The sequence below is a fragment of the Kogia breviceps genome, chromosome X, assembly GCF_026419965.1.
Source record: "Kogia breviceps isolate mKogBre1 chromosome X, mKogBre1 haplotype 1, whole genome shotgun sequence".
Taxonomy (NCBI): domain Eukaryota; kingdom Metazoa; phylum Chordata; class Mammalia; order Artiodactyla; family Physeteridae; genus Kogia; species Kogia breviceps.
Window position 1 is genome coordinate 102407800 of NC_081330.1, and position 8197 is coordinate 102415996.

At 55.2% G+C, this 8197-nt stretch overlaps 1 pseudogene; it reads right to left on the minus strand.

Moving 5' to 3' along the window:
* Positions 1-598: 598 nt before the first annotated feature.
* Positions 599-7483, minus strand: LOC131748171 (ferritin heavy chain pseudogene; annotated as a pseudogene).
* Positions 7484-8197: the final 714 nt, after the last annotated feature.

The following is an 8197-nucleotide window of genomic DNA, read 5'->3' on the forward strand; positions in this document are numbered from 1 at the left end:
GTGTTCAGCAGGGCCTCACCTCACCACCCCCCACATACCCACACTGTTGATAAGGGGAAGATGGATTTTGCACTTTCCAGGGCCCCATGGAATGCCTTCTCCCTCCCTCTGTGGAGATCCTGAGCTGCATGTGGGTGGGGCATGGGTGGGTGGAGAGCCTCCTGGATACCTGTTTTAAAAAGTGAGAGATTTGGGCTTCCTTGGTGGCGCAGTGGTTGAGAATCCGCCTGCCGATGCACGGGGCGCGGGTTCGTGCCCCGGTCTGGGAGGATCCCACGTGCCGCGGAGCGGCTGGGCCCGTGAGCCGTGGCCGCTGAGCCTGTGCTCCGCAGCGGGAGGGGCCACGGCAGTGAGAGGCCCGCGTACCACAAAAACAAACAACAACAACAACAACAAAAGTGAGAGATTTTCACACAGGAACCAAGGAGAGACCTTTATTTCTTTAGGAACCAAATAACTTTATTAGAAGAAGTGGCAAAACTCTTAGAAAAAAACCTTAAGTGAACTACTTCTGCAAGGGCACTATTGCCGTCTGCATGGCAGGCACGGTGACCAGGGCTCTGGTCACCCCGTGGCTCTGGGGAAGTCCAGTCCAGGCTCAGTTCTTCTTGTCGCTATCGTCCAGGGAGAGCTTGTCAACGAGGCGCCCTACCAGGTCGACGTCCGGGGCCCCCATCATGCTCAGGGTGGTGACGTGAGCCTCCAGCTCTCTGATGAACGCCACCTGCTGGCTGAGGTAGTGAGTTGCCAGGAAGTGATGCGGGTGGGGGTCGCTCTTGTCGGTGGCCAGCTGGTGCAGGTGGAGCAGGCTCCGGTTCCCGCGCTTCTCCAGGAACAAGGCGCACTTCATGGCCTTGAGGCCGCTCTTCCACTCGTCACTGACTGGCTTCCTGATGTTGATGGAAGTTGAGGCGGCCCCGCGCTGGTTCTGCAGGCGCATCAGGCCCTGGGCCCGCCCGCTGTGCTCGTGGGAGCGGCGCAGGCAGAAGCCGGTGAAGTGCTTCAAGGCCACGTCGTCGCGGTGGAGGTAAAAGGCCGCGTCCAGGCATTTGAAGGAGGCGTGGAGCTCCAGGGTGAAATGGGTGCTGACGGAGGCCTCGCAGTCGGGGTGGTAGTTGTGGCGCACCTGCGAGGGCGGTGCGGGCAGCATGGCGGGCAGCATGGCGGGCGGCGCGGGCAGCATGGCGGGTAGCGCGGGCAGCATGGCGGGCGTGAGGGCCAAGGTGAAGGCGGTGCGGAAGCGGGCCCTGCGAAGCCGCAGGCGGCGGTGGTGGCCTCGGAGTATCCCCAGGGTGGGCGATGAGGGTGGCCGGAGCCGCAGGGCTCCGAGCCCGGTGGCAGATAGCTGGATGCCGGCTCTGGGATGGACTCGAAATGGGGTCCGTCCGTTGTGGGAGTTAGGCGGTGGGCTTCCGGTTCGGTTACCGGAAGAGGTCACGTGCGGTGGGCGGGGCACGAGCGCTGCGCCCACGTTCCATCACGGCCTGGGTGAGGCAGGGTGACTTTGACCTGAGCACCTGGTATCTATTAAGTTTTTAACTTTGCAAAAATATTTCCGTTTCCAAGGACTTTCTCTTGTTCTCTGCACCCTCTTATAGCACCCTGTTCTCATTTTCTAAACCCATTGTCTTCCTTCAAATTCTGAGAATATGAATGTGTAACTTTTGGTCATGTTCTCTTCCGTTTCCTGCATTATAGTTGTTTTTTTCCTCCAGAAATAGTTCTGTTTGTTCATCATGATCTTCTCTTTCACCTTCCTCAAATAGCTGGCAAACATTTGTCCATTCGTATTCGGGAGTAAAGGAGTCACGTGATCAGCCGAGGTAACTAGCATAGATCTGATCTACAGTTGGGATGCCCATTTCACTAACAGTCTTCTCCTCTGAATGCAGGGGCTCAGTGTGTCAGTTTGGGAGTCTTTTCTCTTTGGGATACCTGGTGTGGAGCTTGTAGGTAAGATAGGGACCATCCCAAGTGCCCAAAGCTTGGCATTTTCTGACATTAGAAGACTTTCGTGTATGTCTTCTGTAATAGGTTGTGTCGTTCTGCTTTGTGTCTTCCTCTTCTGCTGAGCGGATCTGTGGTTATCTCAAACCTGCTCTCATATGGGTTCCCTTCCTAAGCCTTTGAATGACATAAGGAGACTATCACCCCATCGCCTGCACCGCCACTGTGCACTGGATCTTGGTAAGGACAAAAAGTAAAAATGTACTGTCTGAGGCCAGCAAGACTTGGGATACTTGTTACAGCAGTTAGCCTACCCTGACTAGTTAGGCCAAGGAAGTTCTGGATGACTACAGGTTACAAGCCATTGTAAGCTGATAGCATTTCCTCTTGGTGGAGATGCAGATCCCAAAGTTAAAAAGTCTAGATAGAGCCGAATCACCGTGCTCTTATTTCTTTTGCTAAACTCATCAATAATATATATATCAGTCCTGCTCCCTGTTTCCCTCGTGGAGAGTGGGATGAAAAATCCCTCAAAGACCCATGAAGCACAAGGAGTAAGTTTTTGCATTTCCCTCAGTGCTGGGGAACAAACCCAGGCTGGTCCTCAGGTGCCCGGCCTTAAGCCGACAACAGGAGGCATAAGGGGTGGGGCTGGGACTGGCTGCCCCCTGAACCAGTCAGCTGTGGTGAGGGAGATGTGGGTCATGTAGGAACGGGGGCACCCCCGGAACCACCTAACGGGAGGATGTGTCTGTGTGGGGGCAGCTCCCCAGAAGAGGAGGATACTGGTCCAGAAGTGGCAGCGGAGCTAAGGAGATGGTCCAGGGCTTGTGCCAGTTAGCTTTCCCTGTTGGGAGTGTGAGGGCTGTAGACTGGAGGGAGTCCCAGACCTGTGTGTGTCTCCTCCACCACACAGCACGCCGGGCGCTTGGCACCTCCTTCCTTGAGCAGTTCTTCGCCTTTGGGAAAGAGTAGAGAGAGGGAGAGAGGAGCAACAACAGTGGGCTCAGAAAGGCCTGGAACAACCAGTTCGAGACATCTGTGGGGGTGGACGATGGCTTCAGTTCCCCAAACGCAGCCTCGGGAGGCCCTGGGGCAGGGTTGCCTGGCAGTGCTCTCCATGAAGGCCAGGCTTCGGGAGCCTGGCCGCAGGGAGCACCGGTTAACCGAGGGGACCGGGGGTGGGGTGGGGTGCGGCGCCAGTCCCAGTGAAAGATGTGATGCGTCCTCACCGGACCCGGAGATTCCCTGCCTTCTCACTAATCCTCGCAATTCTGCGAGGGAGGATTGTTTTTACCATCTCCCACACGAGGGAACTGAAGTCTGTGATATAAACTTCTTGTGCAAGATGATGTGGAAACTGCAGTACAGTCAGATCTGACTCTCCGCTACACCCCTAGTGACCTCAGTCAATAACATGGGGTACACACAGGACACTGTGTCACGTGGTTTCTTGAGGCCTCTCCCAGGTTTACGTGAGGAGACGAGGGCCTTGAAGTTGGGCAGCACTCCTGTCATGTGCCTCCTGGCCACCCCCTCCAGCTGGGTGGTTCTTGATTTACATTCTGCTGGTCTAATTGATTGATAGGTGACGTTTCCTCGTAAGTGTGTGATCTCTCATCCTCTTTCAATGCGGGTAGTCAACATTTCATCCTAGGGTCAGAACAGAGACTTGGGTTGCCTTTCCACATAGACTAAAATCAGTTTTCTAGAGAATTATTTAGCACCTCTCCCCCAAACTCCTGTCCCTTGGTCGATTCTCCAAGTAACCATCGACACGTGTGTACGGTTCTTTCCAACCAGACTGTACTTGGTGAGGTCTTATGAAGATCACCACCCGTCTCCCCCTCTCAGCAGTTTGATGCACGTAAATCCCCCCAAGTTGCTTACCGGTTCTGTGCACCTCTTTGGCGTAACTAAACCACACTTCTCAAATGTGGACCGTAATTCTTCACAGCTGATTTTTTAATCTGGGCGGAGGGGTGGGGCTGATACGTCAGAGAACCACCCATGTTCTGCATTTAGTGGCCAGCAGTGGACTCAGGCCCCTTTCCTGTAGAAACGAGCGCAGAGAGCAGTGGGGATCATCCCTGGTCCTCAGTGCTGCCTGACCGTTATTTTATGATTGAGCACGTGTTGTTCAAAAGTCCGGTACCTCAGCTGTACTTCTTAATCCGGAAGGAGCTCAAAGGATTCCTCTGTCACATGTGGCCAGAGACTGTGACTCTCTTGGGGAGAGTTCTGGTCTCGATGTGGTCCCGTGATTACCGGCTGCTTATCAAATGGTGCGTTTGACCCAAGGAGGGGTGAGGAAGAACCGCTACAGGAGGAAGGTAAACAACAGAAGTCTTGGGGGGTGGGCTCAGCCTCTCAGTAGTGATGCTGTTGTCCAGAAATGCCTGGGGCACTCACCTGGGCCATACTGCGTGAGGCAGCCCTCGCAGCCATTTCCCCTTTGGGAGCCAGTACTGTGATTGGACCCGCCCTCCCCCCCACTCACCCCCACCCCCACCCCCACCCCCACCTTGCTGTTCTTATTATGATTGCAAGAGGCACTTCAGTAACAACCATCAGGGAACTTTGAAAAAAAAAAAAAAAAAACATGGTTTATTACTCACGGGTCCTGGAGGATACATGGCATGCATGGAGCCACACGGCGAGGGCACGGGTAGAAAGATAGTACGCGTGCAGGCCTGGGGTTCTTTTACTGGGGTCTAGCATGAGATGCCTAGGGTTTCACAGGTTCAGTTTTTATTGGTGAATTTAAAACATGAGCGGGAATTAAAACGCCAGAAAGGAAAAACAAGTGGTCAGATGGTCAGTTCCCTAAGTCGACCAGAGATCTCCGAAACAAAGGCAACTTCTGGGGTGGGGCCACCTGGCTCTTCCTCTAGTCCTGTAGCCGGCAGTGTGTTTATTCGAGATAGCTGTCTTTGATGTGGGTGCCTAGGCAATCGGAAGCTTAAGGTCAGGCACTTGCATTACGATAAAAAAACAAAACAAAACTAAAAATGAAACTAACTCAGCTGCTTACAGTACAATCCCCCCTGTGATGCTGAAGCATCTGAGATAGTGGTGGGGACGTGAACAACCTTCAGTCATTTGTAGGCGGGGAGCTGTCTGGTTTGGAGCGCACCTTTTGGCCTGCCTCCGTGGGGAAATATGATAGAGTGCTGTCCTGCTGTCGGCAGGGGACAAACTCACAGTCTGACGGAGCCTCTTGGCAGAGGGTAGGGTCAGCCGGCAAGCACCTAGCGAGTTCTGCAAAATCATATCATGGTAGGTCATCCCCCGATGCCATCGGGGCAGTGCGTTTACTCCACTCTTTCTGGAAAGCCTTAGTCTCCATGGCAGCGTTCCGCAGTATAAACTGGGAAGTCGGGCCCTCTGGGTGAGCAGCTGGGCCTCCAGCTGGTGCCATGGCCCTGGGGTGTCACCTCTGGTATAGGACGCATAGGCGTCTCCGGTGGTGAACTCTTGGGCTGGGGCGGTATTGTCTGGAACGGTATCCTCTCCAGCAGTGAGTCTGTCTCACTCAGGGGTGAGGTCCTCTGGAGTGGTGGCCACCCAGGGGCGGGTGCATCCTCCCATGTGGCTATGCAGGTGGGGTGTACTGATCATGGGCTGGGCATAGGCTAGCCTGATATAACTTAGAGGCTTCCCCGAGGACCGAGCTGCACATCTGATGCCTGCTGCTAGTGGAACACATCGTCAGGAGCTCTCTGGGGTCCTCAGGGGCACGTTTAGCGACAGAACGGGTTGCCGTCCTTTCCCTCCCGGAGAAGCTCATCCAAGCACATAAAGATTCTGGGCACATTTGTATCCCAGGCTACGGGAGATCTTATGGATGCTACTTAGGCATTCCTGGGCTCAACCCGTGAAGGGCAGTCAGTGGGCAAATCCTGGGAGCACAGTCCCTGCACCCAGGTGGGTTTTATGTACGAGCAGCCTTAGGGCCAGTTAGCTTGTAGCACTATTTGATGTTGAAATTGGGCAAGCGTCATTTAGACGTTCCTTCCAGAGGGCCCCTTGCCTGTAAAGGGATGCGACCCCTTTGCCGCTCAGACTCAGTGGCGCACTAGCCTGAGCCCTTCCAACAGGGCTCACCAGCATTCCCTGCTTTTCCACCCTGTGGTGCTCCTGTGGGCCGGAGCAGTGTTTTTACAGCATTATATCTGGGTGAGGGTTAGGCCCAAGGGCTCTACCAGTAACCCTATCACCCAGGTGGTACAAAGCAACAAGAATAGCCATCACCAGGTGGAGCGCTGGCGTTTGAAGGAGCTTGGGTCAGGTTCCTTCCGGATGAGCTATCTGTGTATTGCTTAACGGCTGAGCGCGGTTGCTTGGTGGGGAAAAGTACTGGGTCGCCTTGTCTGGCGAGGGGTCAGGCCACGACCTGTGGCTTGCTCGGCACGTTCTCACCCCCAAATGTGGCCCTGCGTCCACCAAGCAGAGTTCCTCTCCTTCTTTCAGACACCCAAAGTGCGCCACTGGTTGGTCCCGGGGCGATGACTTCGGCTTCCTCTAAATTAGCTGGGGCGTTACAGTTTCACTAGCCGGCTCTTGTAGCCACTGTATTTGGTAAGAGCGGCCGGTGTGGAGGTGGCTCCTTTTGGAGAGTCGTCACCCTTGGCAGGATTTCCAAAGAGATGATCTCGCACTGACTTGGCGGGCTTGTGGCCTGCGGGGCATTCAGTGGTGAGGGGACCATACTGGACTGTCTGCCCTCCCTCGATCAGCCTATATATCAGAGGGAAGCAGACGGTCAGATGATTAAAAGGGAAATCACAGCAGCATAGGGAAGTGGAGTCAGAGGTCAAAATTTAAAGGGCATCGTGCTGGAGTGTGAAAGCTTGAGAACCGCCAGAACTGACCCGAAGTGGCATTTTGGAGGGTGTACGATAGTTGTGTATAATAACTGGTATGAGGGGTATAAAGGCTCAGGGGGTGAGAATTAAGCAAGATGAGGGCCTGCGGCAAGAGTTCCATCCATTTCGAGAACCACTTGCTTGAAAGTAATTGAAGTAGTGTGTCTCTAAGGAGGTCATTAAGATGCTTGATGAGGCCCGCCGCCTGGGGGCGGGAACCTGGGTGGAAGTTTGGAAGAATGGTGGGTGGGAGAGCCCACTGTGGAACCTCCTGAGAGGTAAAGTGGGTGCCCTGGTCAGCGTCGGCAACGTTTGGCGATCTGAAGGGAGCAACAGTGAAGGTAGTAAGGAAAGAGATTACCTGTTTTGAGGAGGAATTTTGGGTGGAGTTCACCTAGAGGAGCCTCGTGTTAAGCATCAGTGACGGTGATGGGTGATCTGGAAGCCCCAGCAGAGCGGGAGCCTGGTCGGTCTCCCCCGGGGAGTGGGTCCCCGTTGTTTGGTTTGGGTTCAGGGAACGCGCTCATCTGTCACCACCTTGGCTGCCGCCGAGGAGGGGCGCGTCCCCTCGCGTGAGCACGAGTTGTTGAGGCACGAATTCCCCGATGAGCTGAGGTTGTGCGGGTCCATTTCGCAAGCTGGGGCGAAGGGTCGGTACCCCGAGGCATGTAGAGGGCAGAGAGTGGAGGGCTGAGTGAGGGGGGTCTGACCGCAGGCAGTACTCTTAAAAATGGCTTCAGGTGTGGAGCGGTTAGCTGAGCAGAGACGCGAGAATTGATGACAGGGATTGGGGATTCTCCTGGTTCCCTGCGTATCTTGGAGCCCCAGGTGGCCTGGCCTTGGATGAGAAAGTTGTCCCTTAGCCGTTGGCCAGACCAAACTGCAAGGCTGTTAGCAGCAGCCCAGGAGTCTGTGAAAGGCCCCTTTCTGTGGCCTCCTTGAGGGCTGGGTGAACAGCTACAGGTTCTGCCGGTTGCGCTGAGCCAGGAGCGTCCTCCTGGACTAGAACGGTGCCCGAGGCCGGGTGGATGACGCAGCCCTCCAGCGAGCTGCATGGCATGCAGTGATGGCACTGCCCTTGGTGAAGAGCACTAACTCCCTGTGCATTTCAGACAGCTGGTCCCCAGGGGCTCCCCAAGTAGCCACAGGAGGAGAGAGCGGGGTGGGGTGGGGTGGGGAAGGGGGCTGTCACTTCCCGAGGCTCTCCGGCAAGGGGCTGAGCATGGGGGAAAGCACATCCTCCTGTCATTTGGAAAGGCCTTTGACATCAGGTTTGGGCCTCCCCCGAAGGTACCATTTCCCTGTTACCGGGGAGGCATCAGTGGCCGTGCTGAGCTTTTCTCTTAAGAGGCATCTCTAAGCCAGGGCCCTTTGGGAACTTG